We start from the raw sequence: 8,410 nt of genomic DNA, 5'->3' as shown, positions 1-8,410 counted from the left end.
AGCTTTCAGATCGCCCTGTGGTAGAGGCCTCTCTTTTCACTTTGATTCCCTATCACCTATGTGTCTGCTGAACTGTAGACCTGTTTTAATGTCTCTAAAGAAGATGTGGGCTAGCTCCTCAGGCCTCACCTCTGACCCTTCCATGGGGTCGTGACCTTGCCGTGTCTTGTTCTTTAAGATGAAGCACTACCGTTGGACCACTGACTCCTCCTGGACATCCTCCTGCACATTTGGAATGTGACTTGTTCACAAACACACCCCTCACACTGCCCAAAGAACTCCTCCCTGTTTTGCTCCTTCCTATCAAAGCAGCAACTGTGTATTGTGGCTTTAAAAAGAGAGAAAAGACACTAATGGTGTTGCTGGAGTCTAGAACCAGCCTTCTCATCCTCTTTTTTTTACCCCTAACGTATAACATCACCCCCACATCAAATCACCTATGGTGAGCATCCTAAGCTGTAAGGTAATATTAAACTGGTTTAAAGCAGTGGAATGTTGCAGAGCTGTTTGTGGGCTGCTTGACTTTTAGAGCAAGGACATTCAAATTTGTTCATGAGCTTGGCTCATTAGAGGCAGATGTGGAGAGGGGAGATGAATGTGTGTGTGTGTATGTCTGTGTGGTGGTGGTGGTGGTGGTTGGTGGGGGAGGGGGGGATAATGTCTGGTCGCAGTAGATGATGTTAAATGCTCTGATCCACGCTGATGGCCGAGGATACATAACTGTGTGATATTCATATGTGATCCAACCCCCTGAACACAAACTGGCATTAACATTCGTCAAATGTGGATGTTTTCCTCCCTCGCGTATACCATGTGCGCATGCGCACACCCAAACGTAAATGAGAAACAGACAAGTCCACATGTGCTAACCTTCACATCCATGGATTAACAGTCCACAAATAGCTGCAGTGAAGCAGATGTCGGATAACTTAATTGAGTCAGTGCACAGGGCAAAAATATTTTACCCACTGAAGTAAACTTTTTTTTTTTTTTGAAATCTTAATCAAAGTGACACCAATTGAAACAGTAAACTATGCTCATTGGTGGGCATGGCAAAGATTAGATGAATAGTCTTTTTTTTTGTGCTGCTTCATCATGTATGGCAGTGCAATCATGTGATAAACAAGTCCACTTCACTGTATGTTCTTCATTAGGAGAGTTATGTCACTAGGTAATTATGAGAGACCATTTACTTTTATTTCTCGCATCTTTGTGGCAATCTGACCTTTAGTTGAAAGTGATGCTACATCTTCATTGACTTTTGTTGCCATCGGTCCAAAATGCTGTGCTGGCATTTAAGACCTTTTGTTGTGTCCTTGTCTGTTATGGCGCATTTTGAAACTACGTAACGGTAAATCAGAAACAGTAACGCTGTTGTTTTCCTCTCAGAGGGGATGGATGCACTGAAGCTTCTCTCCACCCTTTTTTGACCCCACCCCTAGTTGTTGTGTTTATATGAAAGTCCCCCCCCCCCCACCCACACACACCCCCCCCAGATTTTTTTTAAAAAATGAACCCCTCACAGGGAAGCATGTAAGGTTGTAAATGGTAGATATTAACCATATACCCCCCTCCACCTCACCCCCACCCCCCAAAAAACTCTCTCCAGGCAGATGTTGTGTAGTTTAGTCTGTAGACCACTTTTGACTATCAGTGGTTATTTTAATATGCTCATTTTAAGTGTTCTGTTATTAGTTGTAGTTTAGTTTTCGATTGTTTTTTTTTTTTTTCATTGTCATGGAGGATCCAGGTTACTTGTGTCAGCTTGTACCATGTACATATGCTTCCGAGTCATGAGACAGTGAGCCATAATTCATATATTACATATAACAGTAAGCAATGACTCAGTGTGTACATGTGCTAATGAACAGGTTAACGTTCTGATGCATGCGATCCTGTGGTATTCTTTGTTGTTGTTGCTGTTCTTGTTTTAGTCTGTGTGTTCACTGTTTCAGGCAATGTGCAAGCAAAACTGCACATGGGGTCAAAAATTCAAGAATGACACTTGTGTGTAATCTGAAAGTCCATATGTGCTGCGTGACTGATTACAGCCTCATAAAAAAGTGAAAAGTGGCTAACTTGGGGAACAGAGTGTGTTTTCATCTCTTTAAAGATTTTACAACTCTGCCCGAGAGGCCCTGTCCACTCACAAATGCCACTATTTTTCTGCAATATCTGTTTTGAGTAATGTGGAGCCTTTTTTTCACACATACACAAACACGCAAATTCTAAAAGCACAGACACAGGCACACACACACACACACGCAGACGCACACACGTGAAAGGAAATGTCAACCACATGGAATGTGGTTTATAAAAAAGTTTTACTTTTTTATATAAAATATTGTTTGGTACTGGTGGTTTTCTATCTCCCCGGTCAGCGATCTTTAAAAGATGTGAAATGGAGTGCAGAGCAAATCCAGAGAGATCTGGCCAATGAGCCGGAGTGATCACAATGATGTTTTAAAACAACTGCGTTTGGATGGTTATACAAGCGCCATTATGACAATGATTGAATTGAACTTATGGCAAAAAACCACTAGTAAATACAATATTCAAAACATGTTCCAGACACAATGTAAAAAAAAAAAGATACAAAGAAACACCACATCCATGTGGTCTAGAGACAAGGCAGATATATCTAGCATTGAGCATTTCATTGAGAAGTGAGTTCTTGGTTAAGCATAGTCTATACAGAACAGGTGCAGAAAATCCTACAAGGAGGTCAGGGTGTTTTAACCACGGCCTTTACAAGACATCTGCTGTGAGGAGACCTCAGTGATCCTAACATAAACATCAGAGAGAGATTGTATGTAGATCCAATGGCCCCAGCCTCCACAAGCCAGGATGTTATCAGTAAGCTTTAATGCAGTAGGTTAAAAAACAGGTTAAAAGAAGACAGAGACAGATAGAACACTATGACAAAATATATTAAATTGTATCTGCTGATGATATGGATTAAGCACTTTTTATTCTCAGAGTTTATGCTTTCGAAGTCACTGGGGCTGTTTCTACTATGAATTATATCTATGATGACAAGGAGACAAAAAGTTGTAATGTTTGAAATTTTGCTGTCTGTTTGACACTGTAAGATGAATTTGCAGCACTTTACAGCTGGGGACTGAATTGTGTGCATTTTGTGATTCTTCCTTTATCTCATTTTAACTAATGCTCAGCCCACCGAGAACATTAGAAAGAAAAAATGACAAAGTTGCTATTCTGTACAATTCGTGCATGCGCGCACCCACACGCACACACACACAAACCAGGCTAGCTCAAAAGTTTGTCAATCTGGAATATTTTCAAGGAACGACTAATGATTCATTCTAGCAGTTAGCTGCTTCTGAAAGGATCACATGACCCACCGTGTCACCACAACTTTTTTTTGCTGACACGGAATCTAATGGGTAAACTTATTTCAGGGAAAAAGAGAGAGAGAGAGAGAGAGAGGGTAGGGAGAGAGAGAGAGAGAGAGGGTAATGAGAGGTGGTGGTGAGGCGGGGGGGGGGGGGGGGGGTTGAGGGTTCAGAACAATTTGATCCCTTTATGTGGGAGTCAAATACAGTCTTAAACACTTCCTTGGGGGCAAAGGTCATAGCCACATGTAAGACAGTTAGCCCCCCAGCTTCCTGGTACAAATTTCAGATAAGCCGTCATTGCATGGCCAAAAAAACATGACCCTAAAAAAGCAGCCATGTGAGCTTAAGACTCCCAGAGCCTACCCTGGGAATTCCCACAATTGTTGTGGGAGGTCGTTGTATCGCTGTTCACAAGACCCTGCTGGAGACCACAATGCTAAATATAGATGTTTGCACATCACACACAGGAAACAGCCACTGTGACTCCTACAGTGTTGCTAGTGGCACTCATTTGGAGAAACAATGCCATGAGCTTATCGTGTGTCATTTTTTCACCATTAAACACGGGCGCATACTCTTCCCTCCAAGCAAGGGAGGGGAAAAAGTGATATATATATATAAATAAGTCTGTACTGTCCCTACTGAGATATGTTCTTACGCAGACCAAACAAACAAAAGAACATTACTCATGCTGACCAACAGATAAGGGTCATTGTTTTGTGGAGTAGTTATCAATCTTTTCTGTATAATACTTAAAATTAATATACTTATTCTTTTTTTTTTAAGCGATAAAATTTATGGAAATGTGTGAAACCACAGGACCCCAGAAAAGTTTGTTTTTTGTGTTTTTCAAAATGGGATCACAGCTGAATTCTTTTCACATTCACATGCAAACACTCTGAGGGGAACAAGCTACCTATTTGAGTCTCTCAAAAAGCAACCATGTTGAACAAGGGGCATGCAAAATTATTAACCACACCCATGTGATCTCTTTCTATTCAATTAAACATTGCTGTTACTCTGAGGTCATAACCATCTCGTGATTGCAAACCAGCAATAAGAAAAGAAAAAAAAAAGAAAGAAACCCCACATCCAAATCCAAACAAAAGTAAAATTCATCTCCAAGGACTTGACCTACGTCAGAATAGAATGCTCTTTATGGGAAATCTACCAAAAAGCAGTGTAATGGATTTTTACACACCCTATCCACTTCAAGTGGATATGTGTGAAGGCTATCTTTCTGAGCAGCTCTAAAAAAGTAGGTCATCTGAGGAGCTGTTTAGAGAAGGGGAGAATATTATGGGGCCTGAATCATATCCTCATATGACACTGCAGTAGGTGCCACTGGTTCCCACAGTTTCTCACAATGAGGGAGGTTAAGCCAGTGGCTATGCTTAGACATTAAGACAGGACTCTCTTGTAGAATATGGCCAAGACAGCTTAAAACAGAAGCCTTGATGCTTCTGTGTGTACAAAAGAGGCATGATTATATCTTTAAACCAAGATGGAATGGTTCTTTAGGCAAAAACACTGGGCTCCCCAATGCAGGATGAAAAGTTCAAAAGTTAATTTCGTCTCTTAAAAAACTATTCTCCACCTCATTACTTCTGAGCCAGAGAGCGATGTTATCAGGTTAATTGTTTTCATTCAGCACTCTGTGCTTTATCCTGCAGGGGCTGTTAAACCTTAACCCACTGACAAGGCCATATGTAGCATTGAAGTCAGAAAGCAATAAGACTGATATTTCAGAAATGTTCAGAATCTGAGGCAATAAAAGAAGATCATACTAAATCAAGAGCAGATATATGGTCTCACAAACTGTTCCGAACACTTGTATGTGAACAGAAACAGACTGCACCACCCCCCAAAAACCCCAAAACAAAACAAACAAATAAAAAAAAACTAACCTACTCAGTTATAGTTCCAGCTCAGGACAATGTCATGTCAGATACATGGGGTTCACTGATTCACACGGATACTGGCAATTCTGAAATGTCAGAATGACAAAGCATCTCCTGTGCATATCACAGACAAAAATCTTCAGCCAACAGTGCGTCACAGTTTTCTAAATTAATTATGAGTCATTTAGGAATGGCTGTTTAGATGACGTTGTTCAACATGAATTTTTGGGTAAAGTGATCTTGGGGTCTGTGGTGACGTGACTTATCTGTTAGCATGTCGAGAAGCTGCTGGCATTGGCATCAAACTTAACAAACCGACAGTTGCTCTTTGCACAACCCCCCCCCCCCCCCACACACACACCCCACACCCCACACACTCACACTCACACTCACACCCCACCCCACCAGCTCATATTTAGCCTTTGTCTACAGGCCATTGACTGGATTCAAGAATGACCAAACTACAGCCATGGCCATTTTAAACTTAATCAGGCATTACAGTTACAAAAGAGTCATTGAACCTTTAATCCAATAATAATATAAATCGTTCCCTCACATGGGCAGAGAGCATAATCATATTAAACAGCCTGTAGAATCAAATGTCATTGTGATGACAATCTCTTTTCTACATCAGACTTCTTGCAGACCCCATTGGCTGGTCAGTGCATGCATCCCCAGAGACACACCGACGTGCTTGGTCCAGGACACTTATGGTTGTACAATGAATTCCTCCTGATCAGAAATTGCAACATGTTTCCTTACTCAGTACAGCACCACATGATCATTATCCAACCAGGGCATAAATTACATTGAATGAACTTTGACCTGATGTTGAAGTCCCATGTTTTGTTTTCTCGTTTTTTTGGGGGGGGGGGTTTATAGCTTTGGCTAAGTCCGTAAAGTAAGTGCACAGCATGTTTTACCAAAGATTTATTTATCGGTTTTACCATGGTTCATAATGAAAAAACTTCGACCCCAAGCAAGGGATAGACTAGCACTCTGGGACTCTGCAATCTAAACTAATCTGTGGACTATGAACCCGTATGAACCTACCTGAAAGTACTTGAATGACCACTTTGGAAAACTGTATGAATATATGAATTTTATGAAGTAATCATGATTTTATTTTGTTGCAAAAATAATAGTATTAAAAAATACCTGGCTTGAAAAAAAAAGCTGATGGTTTACCTTACACAGACTATTTACACACCCTTAGATGCACTTATGTTTCACAGTTTGAAAAAAGCAGTACAAGTCACTCTGATAATTCTGGTATGCAGCTGTAGTTCCAAGTGCCCCCTTATTGCCTTGAGACACCTCTACACCTTATTCGGAGCAACTACGCCCCAGAATTCAGCAGTGATGTCTATGAAAAAGACTGTCTTGAAGAGCACTGATGTGAATTTGGTCATGAACCCCTTCAGTAGAATGTAGAGGGAAAAAAGACACTCTTTTATGTGAGGAATTAACTCACGAGAGTACTCCTTGGAAGAGTAAGGTGAACTCAGCTGTAGACAGACAGACACCTTTAACTGTTATAACTTAAAAAAAAAAACTGACAGGAAATACAAAAAACTTGGAAAAAACAGCCTTGGAGAACATAATCACAAATGCATTCAGAATCTTGCAGACATAGGCTTGGTCAAAGATACCACTGCAGACAACAAAAGGCAGTACTTATAAGCTGGAGAAACAGGTGGACCAAGACTGTATGACACGAATGCATACAATCATAAATTAACACAGGTGAATGTAGTAACAAGGGAACACAGGCAAGGACTATGTCACCCTCCTCTCCCAGATGATATCAAAATTGGAGGCAGCCCTCCTGTGGCCATCCCTGGTGAGAAGAGGGCAAAGCTTTCCCCTAGAGGAAAAAGCACCCAGGCATGGGTCCAAATCCTTGAGAGATGTGCAAAATTTCAGAGATGCCAGAGAACCGAGAGAAACTGATAACCCAAAGGAGCCTGGAAATTTAAGTGAACCCTCCTCTCACAAGGAAACTGGACTCTGTGGAGAAATTCTTTACTAGTTCAGAGATGCTAAAGACTCAAGAGAGGCTTGAGGCTCAGGAGATGCCGGTGACTTGGGAGAGGCTTGAAACTTATGGGAGAACCTAAGAGACATGGGAGAACTTCAAAGCCAGTCAAAGGAACAGAATGTACAGTCAAAGCCACTCTGGACCAACAGGGGTCATGTTAGGGAAAATAGGGAATTATTTGGGGGATTCAGGGGTCACAGAGGAGGAAGGCCTCATACAGACCCAACTAGGACCTGCAGGCTGAAGAGGACCTTACTGAAGAGGGCCTCATGTTTGGTTAAAGAGGAAAGGAGATCTGTTGGGACTACGATGGCCAAATCAATTTGGGAGAGTACCCCTTGGAAGAGTAAGGTAAAACCAATTCTAGACTACCACCAAAGTCTAAAGAGAGATCCCTTTAATCGATAGAACTCAGAAATAAAAATGAACAGGGAATATAAAAACTTGGAAAGAGCCTTGGAAAACACAACCACAGTTATACTCAGAAACTCACAGGTGTAGGTTTGATCAAAGATACGACTCTGAACAGATGAGAAGGTAATGAAAACTGAGATGAATTAACACTAATGCATGGAATCAAAAATTAACACAGGTGAACATAGTAACAAGGGAATAAACACTAAGCAAACACAAACAGAGGCCACAGTTAAACCTATGTCCCTCCACAGAAAAAGGTAGTAGGGGTGGAGCCGAATCCGAATATGGTAATCGGCAAAGCACAAATAGTGGGTTTTTACGAATATTTATTTAATACAAATATTTTTTAAATAAATTTTTTTTTGGGGGGGGGGGGGGGGGGGGGGGGGCATGTCAAATAGCTGGTGTTCTTCATTATGACGGAGTATTAGGCAGGGGCGCACCATCAAGAGAAGCAAACCAAGCAAATGTTTGGGGCCCCACAAGAAAATTTGGGAAAAGGGGCCCCTCATATGGGCACATTTTCCAATGGCGACTATAAACCCCCTCAAACTTCCCATAAAAGCACTTTACAGTGCAAAACCCCTAAGTGGGGCCCCTTCTAGCTACTGCTTGCATTATTGTGAATTGATATTTGATGTTACATATTTCCATGTTGCTCATGTTTGATGTTACATATTTAGATGTTGCTC

Source organism: Chanos chanos, chromosome 1 (genome assembly GCF_902362185.1).
Source record: "Chanos chanos chromosome 1, fChaCha1.1, whole genome shotgun sequence".
Classification (NCBI taxonomy): domain Eukaryota; kingdom Metazoa; phylum Chordata; class Actinopteri; order Gonorynchiformes; family Chanidae; genus Chanos; species Chanos chanos.
Note: the sequence above shows the minus strand (reverse complement) of the source record.